General features: G+C 43.8%; 1 pseudogene; it reads right to left on the bottom strand.

The window, feature by feature from the left end:
• Window positions 1-212: 212 nt before the first annotated feature.
• On the bottom strand, window positions 213-10,135 carry LOC139397368 (zinc finger protein 239-like; annotated as a pseudogene).
• Window positions 10,136-10,514: the final 379 nt, after the last annotated feature.

Consider the following 10,514-nt stretch of genomic DNA (forward strand, 5'->3'; position numbering starts at 1 on the left):
GGTGTCAGATAGGAGGGAGTTGAAAGACACGTTTGTACTTTCTGGTGTTTTTTCATTGGCCCTAAATGAACAAATATCTTTCCACATACACAGATATAAGGGTTCTCTCCAGTGTGTGTTCGCTGGTGTCTAGTCAGGTTCCCTGACTGACTAAAACTCTTCCCACACTGATCACAGCTATAAAGCCTCTGTCCAGTGTGTATTCGCTGGTGTCTAATCAGGTTCCCTGACTGACTAAAACTCTTCCCACACTGATCACAACTATAAGGCCGCTTTCCAGTGTGTGTTCGCTGGTGTGTAATCAGATCTCTTGACTGACTAAAACTCTTACCACACTGATCACAGCTGTGAGGTGTCTCTCCAGTGTGTGTTCGCTGGTGTGTAGACAGGTTGGAAGCTCGAGCAAAGCTCTTCCCACACTGATCACAGCTATAAGGCTTCTCTCCAGTGTGTGTTCGCTGGTGTCTAGTCAGGGACGAAGCGAGAGCAAAGCTCTTGCCACATTGATCACATTTATAAGGCTTCTCTCCAGTGTGTGTTCGCTGGTGTGTAGTCAGGTCTCCTGACTGAGTGAAGCTCTTCCCACACTGATAACAGACATAAGGTTTCTCTCCAGTGTGTACGCGCCGGTGTATAGTTAGATTTTCTGAAAGAGAAAAGCTCTTTCCACACTGATCACAGCTATAAGGCTTCTCTCCAGTGTGTACACGCTTGTGTATGGTTAGGGTTCCCGCATTAGCAAAGCTTTTCCCACAATCAAGGCAGGGATAAGGCTTCTCCCCTGTATGTATTCTCAGATGAGATTTTAAGGTGTTAGAAGCAGCGAAACTCTTCCCACACTGTGAACATCTGTACGGATTCTCTCCTGTATGGATTCTATGGTGTAACTTAAGACCTCCTGGACAGGTGAAACTCTTCCCACACTGAGAGCAGCAGTATGGTTTCTCTCCGGTGTGAATCCGCTGGTGAATAATGAAGCCACTCCTTCTAGTGAAACTCTTCCCACAGTCAGAGCAGCAGTGGTGAGGTTTCTTCCCTGAACCTCTCTGCTGGGGTTTCCTGAGTTGTTCTGATCTGTAGAGACTCTTTTTTGCCTCGTCAGCAACATGATGTTGAGGCTCCCCAGATGATAAGCCCCTCCCACTGAGAGAATGACGGTTAGGGGTGTCCCCTGTGAAGCAAAGACATTGAATAACTAGGTTTTGCAATGCATAAACAAATACGACCCTCAGTATAAACATAACTGCCAAAATAAAAGGAAACACTTGAGGAAATTAGGGTTCTGGCGGCTCTTATGGTGTTGGGTAAATTTTCCTGGCATGCTTTAGGTCCACTCAACCACTTAGAGGGCAAGGTAAACGCCAATAAATGCAGAGCCATTGAGTGTTCACCTTAAACATATGGTTGATGACAAGGCCCCCATCCACAGGGCATGAGTGTTCACTGAATGATTTAATGAGCATAAAAAAACATAGTTATTACTTTAACTACTGTTCCCTGAAGGAGGGAAACAAGGTACAGCTATAGGGAGTTCACGTACTAGCGCCCTCTACTGAGGAACATTAGAATCACGCTTGACAAGGCCAATGAACACCGTGCCGCACCAGAAGTCTCACCTTCTCATGTGATAAAACTAAGGTACGAGTCATTCCTTCAATTCAGTACCGCTCCTAATCTGAACATGGCGGTGTGAGGACAAACAACTGTTGTACTTTGTTTGCCTCTTTCATTGAACTAGTCATAACTGTAGGTTCCCTTTCAGTCAGGAAACTCAGGGGATCTGAAATCACGACCCAACCCAACACCAAATGAAATGGCCCACGGCAGACCACCTAGGGTTCCAACCCAACAACAAACCTGTTGCATCTGGGTATATTGCAAAACTGTGCACTGCCTTTCAACGACCCTCTCCCGTCCCAGCCATAAGAACACTGTGGGCTACGCTGGGGCAATGACATCCAAGTGATAAAACCTCACAAAAGTGTGTGGTGATGCACAACTGGCCGCAGTACAAATATCCATCAAGTTGGAGGTGAACCAAACACATGGGTGGCAGGGTAGCCTAGTGGTTAGAGCGTTGGACTAGTAACCAAAAGGTTGCAAGTTCAAATCCCCGAGCTGACAAGGTACAAATATGTCGTTCTAAGACGTCATTGAAAATAAGAATTTGTTCTTAACTGACTTGCCTAGTTAAATAAAGGTTAAATAAAAAAATGGCCGATTGGTTCTGAACTTGTAGACCTAATGCCTGTTAAAGGGATGCAGGTCTAAAATGGGACAAAGTCCAGCCCCTTTTGGGAACCAGGAAATACTGGCTGTACCAGCTGTCCTGAGAGAAATAGCTTGAGATGGCACTTCACAGGCCTGAAAATGGGTGCTTAGGTACCCACCCAGATTGGGGTGGTACCCACTTTCCCAATGAAAATCTAGGGATGATTCTCTCTCATCGTGATAGGTGCGCGGGAGCTGCTGCTTTCCCCACTTCGGAGAGGGACCAGCTTTCACTTTACCTTCAGGAGTAAAATGGAGCCTGTGCGAAGCAGACTGACACTGTTCTTGAGGGAACAGGAGTAGACTTGGGTGTAGATCCGGAAGTCAGGGCAGCCAGCTTACTGCCGGGCCTTTGTCTGCAAATCCTCTCGAAGACAGTGGCAGAAAAATACTTCAGAGCCGTGAAGCACCGTGTCCTGCATAGATGCCATGCCGAACAACCCCGTAGGAGAAAGTACTGTCCAGCTGGTCTCTCTCCGGCACCTAAGACAAAGTCAACCAGCCCCCATGCTTCTCCCGAATGCTGAGACAGTGCAACGGAACATGCGCAACATGACATCGGCCATAGTAATACTCTCATCTAGGAGCTCTGTGTGGGGATCCTCGCAGCCAGGGCTGCCAATAGCTCAGTTTGGTAAATCTGCAGCATTGTGACCATGTTCAGGGACTGGGCCGCCACCCCCTGATCCTGGTACACCTTGTCAAGCTGCAACCCTGAAAAATAACGATACTTATTTGGGAGGGATGTGTTGGAATTAGCCATCCCTTTGTTAGCCAATGAGGCTAGGTAGACAGCTAGCGTCCCATCCAATGGAGGCATTGTGACAAGCCCCGCCCCCTCCATACCCATGAAGTGTGAATACCCATGCAGCATAAGCTTGGCTGAATGCAGCGGAGTCTGAGGTGTATCCTACGAAGCAGGGTTGAGGTTCTGGTGACGCTACGCAATGCACTTCCACGCTGTCTCCGTACTGCTGTACTGTTTGTTGCTACCTGACAAACGTTTTCGCTTTTGGTTCTTAACCATTTAAATCAACGTCTGTGTTTAACAAGTTTACCAAGGTCTTAGTTTTCTCCTCACACAACTTTTACCTGGACATAGATCTGCAGGACATTGTCCCCCCCCCCCCCCCCCCCGAAGAAAGTGAAGTTATGCCTTCTTATTGCAAGTTACAAGCTCGGCTTCAGACGCAATCGTTGGGCAAGTGTGGGAATTAATGATACAGTGTCTGTGCCCCCAGTAAATACAGGTAGTAGTGTTAAACCCCCTTCACAGTCCCCGCAGCCGAACAATTTTGTCATGGCTTCTGGGGGAAAAAATATTTTTGCATGCTCAACCGGTGTCGCTCATTCAGCCGATAGAGACTTAACTGGTTTTCTCCACTAAGCAACGAGTGGGAGTTAGAGCCTTCTCAGGTCTCTCCTCCACCCGTTACAGGGTCTGAGCCGCCGAAGCATCCCATCATTAGCTCTGACAAATTGAAAACCCTAGTCATCGATGACTCCATTACCCTTAAAAATAATTATCCAGCGATCATACATTGTTCACCAGGGGGCAGGGCTACCGACGTAAAGGCTCATCTGAATATGGTGCTGGCTGAGGCTAAAACTGGCAAAACTTGATGTTGGGATGAAACAGTCTGGTTACCAAGTGTAACAACTTCAGCGTGTAACTTAGCTAAAAAGATGTGTTGGCATCAAGTAATTGTCTCTGGCCCCCTCCCAGAACCGGCCAGACACCACGTCGCCAACCAAACAGGAGCCCTGCACAATGCCAAAAGAGATATCAGCTGGCTCTATATCACTACACTGGGAGGATAGCGCCATCTGATCTCACCACGAGTCCAGGTCCACCCCTGCAACTCAGACTCCGCCAAGGTACAGGCGCCCAGGGGAGGAAAATCCCACTCGTTACCACAAAGCCTTCTATGGAAGGCGACACGTTTCTCTAAAGTGCTTAAACGCAGCCGGCAACAGTGGTCCAATGAGCCAGATCAATCCAGGGCAGCCCGAGCAGCTATCCAGCAGAGACATACAAGACTAAACTCGTGAGTATTATTCAAAGACATGGTGAAACCGCATGATTGTGGGCAAGGTCGTGAACTCAAACCCGGCTTAACAACCTTCATAGACTCGTTTGCACTAGCCATCTTCCTTACAACCAGTTAGCCACGCTAAAAAGCCACAAGAATAACTAGCAAACATTTTGGTAGGAAATTTCACAAAACTAGTTACCAAACTTTAACGCACAACTTCCAGAAGGATAAGCATAGTTAGTGGGACAGTTCAGTTTTAATAAATCCTGAAATTGCATTCCAATCTTTGTTTAGAAGAAATGTGTGAGATCGTTCTGCTCAGCTCGAGATGAAGACAGGAAGAAATTGAAGGAATGACTCCGTGCCATGGTAGGCGGGGACTCCACTGAAGCACAGGGTATATTGGCCTTGTCAGGCGTGACTAATGTTCTTCATTAGAGTGCACTAGCACTCAAACTGTCCACAGCTGTATTGGGCCAAGTTTCCTGACTGAAAGGGAACAATGCAAATCATACACCCTGGCCGTTTGTTACCAGATCTCAACCAAATGGAACACTTATGAGATTTCGGGGCGCGAACCTCAGACGGCGTTTTCCACCACCATCTATAAAAACACCAAATCCTTGACTTTCTCGTGGAAGAATGGTGTCGCATCCCTCCGATAGAGTTAGACACTTGTAGAAACTATGCCAAGCCACATTTAAGCTGTTCTGGTCTATTAAGGCACTATGTTGGTGTATCTTTTGGTAGTTACCTGTATATATATTGTTTATCAATCAATGAGCAGTTAGAGAAGCAGATTATAGTTTAATTAAACACACATTGTTCTTACTTGATGAAATCAAATCTCCATCTTCTTCCTTCTCATCCTCCTCGTGTCCTTTTCTCACAGTTCCACTCTGCCCTGGTGTTTTCCTGCAGTCGACCAGCCTCACAAACACCCTCTTCAGACCCAGCAGTAAGGCGTTACCAGGAGAGTTGTGACCAGGGCACCCCGGCAGGGTGGAGGGGGACGGGCTAGCTCTGTCCTGGTGACCACCCAAAGTATTGTACATAGAATATCATTAGACCAAACATTTTATTACTTTAGTGTTTAGTCTAAATCTCTCTACAACACTGTTCCAAAAATGCAATTGAGAAAAACTGTAATGGCACTTACTAATGAAGCTTGTAGTATTGACTGTTCCCATAAGACATTTTACCACTATAGCCGAGTTTACCATAGTCAAATCTAATTGTATTGGTCATACACGCCGAATACAACAGGTGTAGAAGTCAGAAGTTTATATAAACGAGTTTTAATGACTCCAACCTAAGTGTTTCAACCACTCCAAATGTCTTGTTAACAAACTATAGTTTTGGCCAGTCAGTCATCTACTTTGTGCATGAAAAGTCATTTTTTCAAAAATTGTTTACAGACAGATTATTTCACTTATATTCACTGTATCACAATTCCAGTGGGTCAGAAGTTTACATACACTAAGTTGACTGTGCCTTTTAAACAGCATGGAAAATTCCAGAAAATTGTCATGGCCTTAGAAGCTTCTGTTAGGCTAATTGACATCATTTGAGTAAAATGGCGGTGTACCTGTGGATGTATTTCAAGGCCTACCTTCAATCTCAGTGCCTCTTTGCTTGACATCATGGGAAAATCAAAAGTAATCATTCAAGACCTCAGAAAAAAACTGTAGACCTCCACAAGTCTGGTTCATCCTTGGGAGCAATTTCCAATTGAAGGTACCACGTTCATCGGTACAAACAATAGTATGCAAGTATAAAGACCATGGGACCACGCAGCCATCATACCGATCAGGAAGGAGACACGTTCGGTGTCCAAGAGATGAACGTACTTTGGTGCAAAAAGTGCAAATCAATCCCAGAGCAACAGCAAAGGACCTTGTGAAGATGTTGGAGGAAACGGGTACAAAAGTATCTATATCCACAGTAAAACGAGTCCTATATCGATATAACCTGACACACCACTCGGCAAGGAAGAAGCAACTGCTCCAAAACCACCATAAAAAAGCCAGTGCAACTGCACATAGGGACAAAGATTGTACTTTTTGGAGAAATGTCCTCTGGTCTGATGAAACAAAAATAGAACTGTTTGGCCATAATGACCATCATTATGTTTGGAGGAAAAAGGGGGAGGCTTGCAAGCCGAAGAACACCATCCCAAACACGAAGCACGGGGGTGGTGGCATCATGTTGTGGGGGTACTTTGCTGCGGGAGGGACTGGTGCACTTCATAAAATAGATGGCATCATGAGGGGAAAGTATGTGGATATATTGAAGCAACATCTCAAGACATCAGTCAGGAAGTTAAAGCTTGGTCGCAAATGGGTCTTCCAAATGGACAATGACCTCAAGCATACTTCCAAAGTTGTGGGAAAATGGCTTAAGGACAACAAAGTCAAGGTATTGGAGTGGCCAGCACAAAGCCTTGGCCTCAATCCTATAGAAAAATTGTTGGCAGAACTGAAAATGCATGTGCGAGAAAGGAGGCCTACAAACCTGACTCAGTTACACCAGCTGTCAGGAGGAATGGACCAAAATTCACCCAACTTCTTGTGGGAAGCTTGTGGAAGGCTACCCGAAATGTTTGAGGGTTTCTGGCATGATGGTGTTGATGTGAGCCATGACCAGCCGTTCAAAGCACTTCATAGCTACAGACGTGAGTGCTACAAGTTGGTAGTCATTTAGGCAGGTTCCCTTAGTGTTCTTGGGCACAGGAACTATGTTGGTCTGCTGAAAACATGTTGGTATTAAAGACTCGGACAGGGAGAGGTTGAAAATGTCAGTGAAGACACTTGCCAGTTGGTCAGAGCATGCTCGCAGTACACGTCCTGGTAATCCGTCTGGCCTTGGGGCCTTGTAAATGTTGACCTGTTTAAAGGTCTTCGGAGGGCATAGAGGGATTTCTTATAAGGTTCTGGGTTCCAGTCCCACTCCTTGAAAGCGGCAGCTCTAGCCTTTAGCTCAGTGCAGATGTTGCCTGTAATCCGTGGCTTCTGGTTTGGGTATGTACGTACAGTCACTGTGGGGACGACGTCGTCGATTTACTTATTGATGAAGACAATGACTGATGTGGTGTACTCCTCAATGCCATCGGAAGAATCCCGGAACATATTCCAGTCTGTGCTAGCAAAATAGTCCTGTAGCTTAGCATCTGCTTCATCTGACCACTTTTTTATTGACTTCCTGCTTTCATTTTTGCTTGTAAGCAGGAATCAGGAGGATAGAATTATGGTCAGATGTGTGGAGTAAAGGTGTGTGTGGAGTAAAGGTGGTCTAGATTTTTTTCTCCCTCTGGTTGCATATTTAACATGCTGATAGAAATTTGGTAAAACAGAAGTTTCCCTGCATTAAAGTCCCCGGCCACTAGGAGCGCCGCCTCTGGATGAGCATTTTCCTGTATGCTTATGGCGGAATACAGCTCATTGAGTGTGGTCTTAGTGCCAGCATCAGCCTGCGGTGGTATGTAGTCAGCTACCAAAAATACAGATGAAAACTCTAGGTAGATAGAGTACCTCATGATATGCTCTAGACCACACTAACTCAGGCGAGCAAAACCTCAAGGCTTCCTTAGATGTCATGCACCAGCTGTTGTTTACAAATATACATAGTCCATTACCCCCTGTCTTACCAGACACCGCTGTCCTATCCTGCTGATACAGCATATAACCAGCCAGCTCTATGTTGATAATGTTGTCATTCAGCCACGACTCCGTGAAGCATAAGATATTAGTTTTGAATGTCCCGTTGGTAGTTTCATCTTCCTTGTAGGTCGTTGATTTTATTTTCCAATGATTGCACATTAGCTAGTAGAACGGAAGGCAGAGGGGGTTTATTCGATCGCCTACGAATTCTCAGAAGGCAACCCACTTTTTCTCTGTCTTCTTTTCACGCAAATATCGGGGATTTGGGCAAGTTCCCGGCAAAGCAGTATGTTCTTCATGTCGGGATCATCGGACCCGTTAAAGAAAAAAAGAGGCTAATATTCACGGTTCTGATGTCCAGAAGTTATTTATCTTCAGTCAAAAGAGGCGGTAGCAGCAACATTATGTACAAAATATGTTTTTTTTTTTCTCCTTTAAATAGTTCAACTGTAATGGCACATACTACAGAAGTTTTTAGTATTAACTGTCCCATAAGACATTGTACCACTATAGCCTAGTTACAAATAAATGTATGTGTACTATAATAACTTTGGAAATAGTGGCATGTTTTTATCCATATTACTGTAAGGGAGAGTGTTGAGCCGGCCTTGTTTCTAGGAAACCATACACAAAATGAATAATTTGACCAAATATTTAGGAAGAGGTCATTTCATGGAGTCTGTGAAGAAAGAAAACACATGAAAAAAGTGGAAAGCAAGTTGGGTCCAAAAAAACTGAATTTGGCGTAGAGGTTTCATGGTGCTTGTATCTTAACCAAAGTTGACAATTTTAAGATTGTTCTATACATCAGTTGGGGTCTTAATAAGCGTTGAGTTCCTAAACCAGGCATTAAAATGCATCCTTGTAGCTGTGTGGGCTAATAGCTGTGTGGGCTAATATAGTCAACATGTTGGCCTTGGGTAAGTTGAGCCAATGGCACTTTGAGCAAATGGAAGTGTTTTCTTCCCAGGTGTAATGCCAGGCATTATCGCTGGGATATGAGGTAACAACAGAGCTTAGTCTATGCTAAGTGTTTAAAAAGTACAATGTTTGTGTTAGGTGTTAAACCTGTGTTAAATAATTGTGTTGTTCCTCAAGCAAGGAAGGGGCCGATGACATCAGTAAAGTGTGTACTTCACTGTATCTATAGTTGGGATATTGCTTTTCAACAATAACATTTATTAAAAAAAATATTTTTAAAAATTAAAAATTACTACTTTAAAGTGTGGGAGAGTGGGGTAAGTTTAGCAATGTTTTACATGCAGCATCACTACTTCAAGGGAAATAGTATTCTTTCTATATTTTTCAGCAATTTTTACGGTATAGCCAATTTAGACTTTTATGGTTGTCATTAGTTACCACAGCCACAAATGACCTCTTCCTACATATTTGGTCACACAATTGTGTGCACAGTTTCCTAAAAACAAGCGGTGGCTCAACTTTACAATTATATTTGACAATTTTTACTCCAGTAATTTATAAATAAAATAATGTACTTTTTACTCAATACATTTTCCCTGACACCAAAAAGTACTAGTTACATTTCGAATGCTTAGCAGGATAGTATATTTAAGACCAAATACTTTTACTCGGTGACTTAGCCGAGTCATTTCTACAAAGATACCTTTACTCAAGTATGAGAATTTAGTACATTTTCCACCACTGTCTAGCTAACGTTAGCTGTTCAAATAGAACGCATGGAAGTGGACGATCAAATGTGAAAACTAGGCCTAGATATTTCAAACACCACACTGACCACAGTAGGTCTATATTGCTAACAAAAGGCAACCAAACTTACCCGATACATTGTTGACGCTATTCTTTCAACGTTTCCTCAAGAAATGTGTACGTTATAGTTACGTTGTTTGTCACAGCGTTCAGATAACTATTATGGCATTGTCGCAGGCAATTCCAGTCTCAAGTTTACAACTGAAACAGCTAGATCAGAGCAATCAAACGTCTATTTAAATATCAAAACTGGATTCAAATGTATGTAGGCTAATCTTACTTCAGTAAGATCCTGGAAAATATTTTATCTGAGCTATAAAAGTCAAGAAAACATTCAACAACATCCCATTCACCAATAATCCTGTTTTCTGCTATTGTCTACCTGAAAGCCACTTGGAACAGATCTCTTCGAGAGTCCAGCCACAGAGAGAACAATGACATAGATATTTCACTGGAGGTATAAATGTGAAGCATCCGGTTGGCGTTTCCACTCACTACCAAATATGGTGGTGAGAGGAAGCCCAGTGGCTGGCAGTGAGAGAAGATGGAGCGAGATGGATTTTGGCCGACATTTTGCTAATTTGATCTCAATGCAGTTTTTTGTTTCCAAAACTAAAATCTGTTACGAACAGATAAGACTAACTTTGAAAGACTTTACCGTTTGCGAAAGTTTTTAAAAAGTGCGTTGTTTAGGAGTGCATGGAATTGAGTTATTGCACACGCTCTCACACGCACACTCGCTTAAGAGTAGGCGTTCCATAACCGAAATATGCAAATACATGCTAGAACCAGCCAATGTTAGCTCTGCCCATCTTTTGCT

This window comes from Oncorhynchus clarkii, unplaced genomic scaffold (assembly GCF_045791955.1).
Source record: "Oncorhynchus clarkii lewisi isolate Uvic-CL-2024 unplaced genomic scaffold, UVic_Ocla_1.0 unplaced_contig_1461_pilon_pilon, whole genome shotgun sequence".
NCBI classification, from domain to species: Eukaryota; Metazoa; Chordata; class Actinopteri; order Salmoniformes; family Salmonidae; genus Oncorhynchus; species Oncorhynchus clarkii.